Consider the following 9,272-nt stretch of genomic DNA (forward strand, 5'->3'; position numbering starts at 1 on the left):
AAGTACAGTAAGTTCTTTTGGGTTTAACTATTTTGAGTAGTTTTGTATCCTACAGAATTTACCTTCTCACTATTTACCCCTTTTTCCACATCATTTATGAATATGTTGAGCAGTACTGGTCCCTCTACAGTGTGAATTGTATTCTGCCACGTGGTTTGTGGAAATATAATTAGTACAACTGAATGTATTAGGAACAAAAGTGAACAAAAAGATCCTATATGCTTAAATAATTTTAAAAGGTTTGTAAACATTATGCCTAGAATTTAGTCAGATGAAGAAAAGTGGAAAAACAGGTCCTGCTCATCTTCACCTTTTGCATGATGTTACTTTATTAGCTTTGTTTAATCTTAAGAAGACTAGATGATGAGTGGGCCTGATAGAGGTTGGACAGCTCTGATCTGGCATCCTCGGGACCTGACCAGTCCCTGTCATGAGCAGGGGGAGTGCTGACTAGCACCCAGTGACTAAGGGGTTAACTCAGGTACCTAGCAAAGGTGTCGGCCGGGAGAAGGTTGACATTTGAATTGAATATAGGTTCCCTCGCTGCTTTCTTTGTGTGGGAGAGTTAAACCAGGAGTTGAGAGACAGACAGAATGATTTAAACCCAGGCAGGACTACCATGCTCCCCATCTCCATGGAATTCAGGGCAGGACAACAGACTGAACAAAGAGAAAATTAAAAGTGGGTACCAGAAAAATGTGAGTCCAGAAGCGTTCAGAGTAATTTTTCTTTATTTCGTGGTTTGGTTTAAACAGCTCTGTGTGAATCTATGCCTCCCTTCCCCATTTACTACCATCTAAGCATTGTGCTGAGACTTTTCTGGGTTTTTTTATTTTCCTTGGTTGCGCAGTAACATCGAGCAACCGAGTATGCTTTATCAAGTGTATCTTTTTTTTATTTTGTAATAAAAATCACTTCTTTTAAGGTGTTGATTTGATTCTTGTGTCCTGGAAGGTCTGTCTGTGTGTGTATCTGCATGTTCAGATACCAGAGACTGCAGCTTGTTTTTCTCTTTTCTTTTTCTAAGCTCTCTTGGGCAAAAGAGCTTAGGGACCTCTGGGGGTGATTTCAAGTGTTCACCCCGGTTTTTTTAGGGATCAAAAAGCACTTGATGGTGGCAGCAAATTCCCCAAAATCTGTGTATTAGGATTCTGGGGGGAAATTTTTGTAACCAGTGCCTTTAGAGGCAAAGTTTTGAAGCTCTCTTATGGTCCCCCCCCCCACCCCCCACCTCCTGCATTCAGAGTGCCAGAGTGGGGAGCAGCCTTGACAGTCCTGAACAAGGGAATTTGCTGGATTAGAGATGGTTCCGGGCCACAGCCCCCTGCCACTGAGTCTGCCAGCCAGTGGGCGGGAAGAGGCGGAAGGACTCCCTCTAGCCTTTGCCAGGCTACCTGCTGGGTCACTGACCCTGCTGCTGCTGTCTGCAAGCCCAAGCGGCCCGCACTGCCATAGGCTCCAGACCCATGCTACCACAGGCTGTCAGGGGCTGGTTCTGGCCCTGGTTGGGCTGCCAAGGGCTCAGGCTCCAGTGCCAGCCTGAAGTCTCTGGCCCCACTTCCGCAGGCTGTCTGGGGCTTTACCATGAGCTGGTGGGGCTTTCTCCAGCCCTGGACCCAGGTCCTCTGCCATAGGCTGCTGAGAGCCTGGGCTTCTGCTCCATGGCATCCCACAGGCTCTGGTCTCACTTCCACAGGCTGTCTGGGGCTTCAGCCCCATTGTGCTGGGGGCTGTCACCAGCCCCGGCCGTGGTCCCGCTTCCACGGGCTGCCTGGGGCTCTGGCCGCAACCCTACATTGCCACAGGCTGTTGCAGGCCCGATCCTATGCTGCCGGGTACTGCCCCGACCCGGTCCCAACGTCGCAGGCTGTCTGGTGTCTGCCACCAGCTCCTGGCCCGTCCTGCTGCTTCATCCTGGCCCCTTCTAGATTACCTTTCTGCCACTAGGCTACCAGAGTTCTCTGATCAAGGAACAGCTGTGGTCCTGTCAGACCACGGATGTTGCCAGACCAGAGAATTCCAGTTTTGGGAGGTGCAACTTTAAGGATTTGTCTCTTGAGTCATTGGCAATCAACTTTATCAATCCAGAAGAGAAATGCAGCATCTGGCATTCAGCAATAACTTGCTTCTGACCAAAGCTTTCCACTTAAGATGACACTAGATAGGCATTTATATGATGTTCTTCACTGTAGCATCTGAGTACTTCTCAAACACCAACAAATTAAGCCTCACAACACCTTGTGAACTAAACAAGTATTATTGTCCATAATTTTACTGACCGCAAATATGATCCTTCCAAGGGAGTCAGTGGCTGACTTTTGTGCCTAGAGCCTGGCCATCCTTGTGCATTATTTGCTCTATCTTCTAGTCCTCACAGCTTCCTTCATGACTTTTTTTCCCCTAGAGTTTAGCCAAACGACATTTGTGTATCCTTAGGTTTTGCTATCTTGGTTATGTTTTGTGCTAGGATTTCAAGATGACTGAGACTCACTATCTGGCCATGGTGATATACAGGCATTAGTAACTCTGTGAACTTGTTAACGCAGCTGTATTCCATTGCTATCAGTTTCAGTTAATCTTGGGTGATGTTAATATAATTTTGTTCAGAAAATTAAATGTTACTTTTAATGAAAGCCACATTTCTCCACTGATTACTCCCTTTCTTATTGTTGTTCGATATATTTGAAGAGATGGTTTAAGAACATCTCTGGAATGGAATGGCAACAGTTGTATAATGTAAATGTACAGAGCTGTGCAAATGCTTCTTTCCTATATACTTGCTATACTAAAGGATTTATAGCATTCTCAACCTTATTAACTGTAGCTGGGAAGTCAGTGTGAGTGGGCTTTGAGTGTTGAGCTTGTCTTAAAAATTTTAGTACCTAAGTGATTTAGACTCTCAAATTCCATGGATTTTAAATGAGACTAGTGAGGATCTTCAGTCACTTAGGCACTTTTAAAAGTTTTATTTTTTGTGCCAAGATAGCACTCAGTATGATACAAATGAGTGTAGCATATGCCCGGCTCCACATGCCGTACCATTCACTAATTCACAGCCAACACTTTACTCATTCTGGGGTTTTTCCCCCCTGCATTATTAGCCAGAATTAGAGGCATTCTCAGACTTGGATGATAACCTTTTCTCTGAATTCTAAATCTAACTAGAGGAATCTCTTGGCTATGTTGTGCCCATCCCAGACCAATCTCCTCCTCCACCACCCATCAGCACTAAGCTAGTATTTGGGGAGGGAGAGGGTATTGCAAACTGGCTAGCAGCTATTATGTATCCTAATTGTTTCCATGGTTACTTGTTATACTCATCTTACAATCATGTTTATGGAGGCGTTTCAAAGAAAATGGCCAAGTAAAATTGAAACCCAAACTTGAAAGTCCCCTGGGAAACATTGGAGATGTAGGGAAAATTCCTATAGCTCTTTCAAAAATTCCACATGGTCTGTTGTTCCTGGTCAACGAGAAACAAGTATACGTGATAAATAAGAAAACAATAGAGAGATAAGTTGTTTTGTTTTCAAAACAGTCTGACCTTTGTAATACTCAATCAAAAACTGATATTAGTGGTGGTTCAACAAGAGCAAATTGGTTCATTACTGGTAAGTTCACTGCTGCAAGAAGCACTAGTTTGACTTGCAAACTTGGGGTCTTATTGTTACACTGCCATCTGTAGGAGGAGGGGTCTGGGATTCAACAGATGCTGACCTGGGGATGTGTGTAATAGGAAGTATCACAGAAGTAGCATTCTCCATCTCCTTTTCCCTAGATCCTAGAAAATCCTTCTGGCTGATCGACAACATGGAGGATCTATGGGAGGAGGGTTAGGATCTGGGTGAGGTCCCCAAAGGAGATACTGAATCCTCCTGAATCTGAGGATCATTTGGTAAATTGTTGGTTTCCCTATTTATCACTCCTCAGTTTGGCAGCCTCCCTGCCTTCCCCCATCAGTTCATTCCTTGCCAGTAACTGTGCATGCCAATAGCAGTGCAAAGACAAAAGGCCTTCATGTGGCTGGCCAGTAGACCATCTAAGGGCATGTCTGCACTACCTGTCAGGCAGGCAGCGATGAATCCAGTGGGGGATTGATTTAGTGAGTCTAGTATAGATGTGATAAATCGACCACCGAGTACTCTCCCATTGACTCCAGCACTCCACCAGAATGAGAAGTGTAGGAAGAGTTGACATAAGATCATCTGCCATCAATTCATGGCACTGAAGACACCGCAGTAAGTAGTTCTAAATACATCTACTTTAGCGACATTATTCATGTAGCTGAAGTTGTATAACAGATCAATGTTAGTGTAGATCAGGTCTAAACTTATGGGCTTAAGAAGTAGAATTCTTGGCAGACATCGCAAATCAAATTCTTCCCAGGACTACCTCTTTCTCAGTGGAAGAATTCCAGGAAAACATCACAAGATACAGAATAAGTTGTCAAGTTGCCTTGGTGTCTTATTCTCAGCCTCAGAAGCTATCCCCTCAAATTCTAGCAGAGAAAGGAACATCTTGTCATTCATTTCATTGCTAGCCCATTAGAATAGTAACTAAGTTCTGCGGGGTGCAGCATTCAGACACCCCTGCCAGATAACTCTCCTTCTTTTTGAAGATGCATAGTGTAATCTTACTGTCTTTCAAATGTCTACTTTCATATACATAATACTGTTCTAATTCTTTCTGCCTTATTACTATATTGCCTTATCAGTTTTATTAGCATAATAACCATCAGACGTGATGTCTAAGAGGAGTTACACCTTTCAGTAAGCATTAGAGAGAAGATATTTAAAATCAGTGATCTTGAACATAAAATGTGACTTTCTAAATTACTGTTACTATCTTTAATTGAAAAACAAAGCACACTGAAAATGCAATTTGCCCTGAATGGCAGACTCAGAAGGAAGAGGAAAGAGAATCTGTACTTTGATTCTCCAGAGTGGCCAAAGAAGGCTTAATTTACATACCTACAGCTGTCCCAATGTTTTAGTTTCCATCTACCAGAAACAAAGAACTTCCTTTTCTTGTCTTCATGGAACTGTGTTGGGAGTCTCTACCCATTCACAAAAGAAAGGCTCTCTATGGGGGCCAGATGGATCTGCAGGGAGTCCAAATAGTAGTAGCCCTGTGGTAGCCAGGTAGACCGCTAGTGAATTATAGAGCCCAGTCAGGGGCTGAGCTATGAACCTTTGGAAGAGGGCTGCAGAGAACCCTGCATTAGATATTAGCCAATTTGAGCCAAGCTTACCATAGGGTTTGCAGAACTCAAGGATGGGAGAGACTGAAACTGTGCAGTAGGTGAGAGCAAGAATATTTTGTTAGATGCTAGAGATCAGTGTTCTCTGTAAGCTGGGCATGTGTGCAGCCGCTCAGATACCACCCAGCTGATTAGTAGAGTGCCCACAGCTAGGCTTTCTTTGTTTCTACTGATGGTGCACATTCACATATGCTTTGGTGCACATAAAAAGTATCCTGCACATGGATGCAAAAAATCACATGCATGGAAAAGATTAGAGGGAACATTGCTCGAGGTTCTTCAGATTGTGGGAGGAGAAAAGACTAAGCCTAAATATGAATCTCTGCTGTCCAAGAGGAACACTGCTGCTGTTACTTTACTGGAGCTTAAACAGGGTGTGGGGTACATTGATTATGAAACCAAGAAGGAAAAATTTAGACAAGAGGCATGACTCTGTGAAGTAAGATAACTAGTGCAGTGCTACGGTGGTCCAAGCCTTCTACTTTTACCTTACACCAAGGCCAGGCTTAAGGTTCAGTGATTTTGCTTATATATCTGTTTATAATCTTACCTACTCCACGCTTCAATGTTTTATGGCAGGGGTGGGGAACCTAAGGCCCAAGGGCTGGATGCAGCCCCTGGCTTGCCTGGATCTGGCCCCCAAGACTCAGGGCTCTCCCCCCAGCATTGGGAAGCCCATGCTGGCACTCCAGACCCCCCCCCCCCCCCCATCCCCTGCACATGGAGCTGCAGCACATGGAGCTGCAGCACACACAATCTACTATCCTGGATCCCCCTAGGCCCAGGTGTGTGAAGGGAATGTGGGGAGTGTTTTCTGCTTCTCAGTCGGGAGCCATGTCAGTGAGAGTTTGGTTGTTTGTATGACTGATTTTCCTGACCCAAAACAGGTTTCCCACCCCTGTTTTATGGGGTGCACCACACTGTAGAGGGCTGGGACTCTCAAACTAAATAAAGGTTCAACGGGGATAGCAGCATTCACCTATACATTCCTCTTATAGATCCTGCCTGCATTGGAGATGGTTTCTTTCCTTTTTAATTAGCTTCACATATTTGCATTTAAACGTTATTGGATAGCTCTATTTTATTATGGCAGTGAAAATAGGAACAAAATGACCTTTTCTCTAACTTTCATTTTATAACTTATATAAACCTCTCATGTCACCTCTTATTTCTGTCTCCATTGTAAATCAAATAATCCTAACCATTCCAATTCCTTTTCATAAAATCTGTCCTAACTGCTAAACAGCTTCACTTTCATTCTCTAGTCTTTTTCTGTTTTATACTTTGCAAGATGGAATAACCATAAATGAATTTAGAAGGCTAGATTATTAGCCTGTGTAAATGTCCCTACACAGATTACTCCATCCATCTGACCTCATGCACCAAGAGAAGGGAGTCAACAGATATATATAATGGTATAGTCTTTTTAGTATAATTTTCTGTCCATCTCTTAATACAGCCTAACATCTTTTGCACATCAGCAGGTATTTTCATTCAGATGTCTGCAATGACCCCTAGGTTTTTTTTAGTGGTTTCAGTTAATTTTTTTAACTCCATCACTGCATATGCTTAGTTCAAATTGTTCATTCCATTGTGTATAACCTTGCACTTGACTACATTGAATTTCATATGCCATCATGCTGCTGTGAATGGCAGTTTGATTGCTTATCATTAAATCATCAAATGGGCCTATGGCTCTTCTTCAAAAACATTTGCAAGGTAAATGCAGTATTGAAAAGATGCTGGATGACTTGATTGTTCTATGCTTGAGTTCTTTGTTGATTCAAATGTACAGAAAATGATAGAAATCTCATACCATATGTCATTTTTGTTAAATTGCTGATTGATCAAGACCATTTAATCCATTCTCCCTCTTTAATATATAGTTTCAAAGTGAATTATTACTTTTTCATGGTATCGCTCGATTAAAGGGACAGCAGCGTGTGTGTGTGTGTGTGTGTGTGAAATATTTTCATTTAATTTGTCGCTCAGTGAGGGCCAAAATGACCATTTACTTTCAAGTCAGCAGTGCAAATCTGCATACAATCAAGTTACCCAGATGTACAATTTTCCATATTCCCAGCTTCTGACTTGAATATTTAAACCCTTTTGATATTTATGGCTAAAGATTCACCAGTTTAGATGCCTATATTTGGGACAGTACATGAATACTTGTTCTTTCTGGAAATTTGTTACTGTTGGCTTTGCTGTTCCCAGTACAACCATTGAGAGATGATTGCATGCATCAGCAGTTGTCTAGACTGCATTTTTCATTTGTTTGTTTTTAATTAAATAATTCTAAACACATTTTGAGATTTCCATTGTGATAGGATATGACGAGGGCATGGGGAATCCTGTCTTTTTATTTTAAGATGGGATGAAGAAGTTTTTGACTAAATTTCCCCCCCACACACACAATTTGAAACACATTTTTCAGTAAAATCTACAAAAATAAATTTATCAACAAATGAAAAATGTTATTAAAATGAAAATTCTGTGGAAAAGTAATTGAAACCTCAATTTTTTATGGAAGTGTCTTCATGAAAAAAATCTTTAGCCAGCTGCTTACAACTTAAAAATTAAAAAAAACTTTTAAAACATGTATATATAGGCAATAAGGCTTGGTGGTGCTTTAATTAATTTGTGTTTATTACTGTATGCTTCAGAGGCTTTACAAAATCAGTGAAACTCCAGAGCTCTAAAATTGAAGCTATAGGCAGCACGGTGCTATCTCCCCTGCTCTTCTTCTGCAGCAGGATCCTAATAATTTTACATTAATAATATCCACTGGGACTCCTCTACTACTTTAAACATTCCAAGTTTGAGATATTCAGACTGTAAAATCTCAAGTCTTCCATGGAAGTGGATACATTAGAACCTAGAGGACTACTGGCTTCCACTGACACTTGATGTCTTGTTAAGTCTAGAGCTTTTTAGCTTTAATTCATTAGCAGCCCTTGTGTAGTATGTCTCACTTCGGGATTTCTGATATTTGCCATTTAAATACAAGACTGGCCCTGCTTGGTCAGACCAACAGTCCATCTAGAGTAGACCATTATTTTTTATAGGGATCAGTGCTCCTGACTTGCCTGGATCTGGCCCCTGTGGCTCAGGGCTCTCTCCCCAGTGTTGGGGAGCCTGTGCTGGCAATCCACCCGCCCCCCCCCTCCCCTGCCATCCTCCTGATGGAGCTGGAGCACACAAAACCTACTAGCCTAGGATCTGGTGTGCAACATTTTTGACAGTGATCAGTGCCAGATGCTTCAGAGGGAATAAACAGAACAGAACAATTACCAAGCGATCCACCCCTTGTTGTTCATTCCCAGCTTTTAGCAGCTGGAGGTTCAGAGAAACCCATATCATGGGATTGCTCCCCTCACCGTTTTTGCTAATAGCCGTAGATGGATGTATCCTTCATGAGCTTATCTAATACTTTTTCAGACCCAGTTATCCTGTTAGCTTTCACAGGATCCCTGTGGCCACAGTTTCCACAAGTTGATTGTGTGTTGTGTTAAGAAATAGAATTTATGCTATCATGTGCCGAAAGTGTCCGTCTGCTATGTACATTGGACAAACGTCTCAGACGCTTTGCCAAAGGATCAATGCCCACAAAACATATTAGACAGGATCACAAAGAAAAAACAGTTTCTTGCCATTTCAACCAGAAAGGACATTGTCTCAACGACTTGATTACCTGCATTCTGCTTCAAAGACCTTTTAAGACTACACTTGAAAGAGAATCCTCTAAAATGTCATTCATGCTTAAATTTGACACTTTACGCCTAAGTTTGAACAAAGACTTTAATTATCTTACCCATTACAAAGATAGCTTCCCCAATTATCACCTCTAACAGCATTAGCTCACAGACATTTACCTCTCCCTTCCCCCCCCCCTTCCCCCTTCTGTTCTGAAATTTGATTTGTCCTTTTCATGTGTGTTCATTTTTTTAAATTGTATCCTTTGGTATATATGGTTGTGACAATTTTCTTCCACTATTTGATCTGAGGAAGT

Source organism: Pelodiscus sinensis, chromosome 8 (genome assembly GCF_049634645.1).
Source record: "Pelodiscus sinensis isolate JC-2024 chromosome 8, ASM4963464v1, whole genome shotgun sequence".
Taxonomy (NCBI): domain Eukaryota; kingdom Metazoa; phylum Chordata; order Testudines; family Trionychidae; genus Pelodiscus; species Pelodiscus sinensis.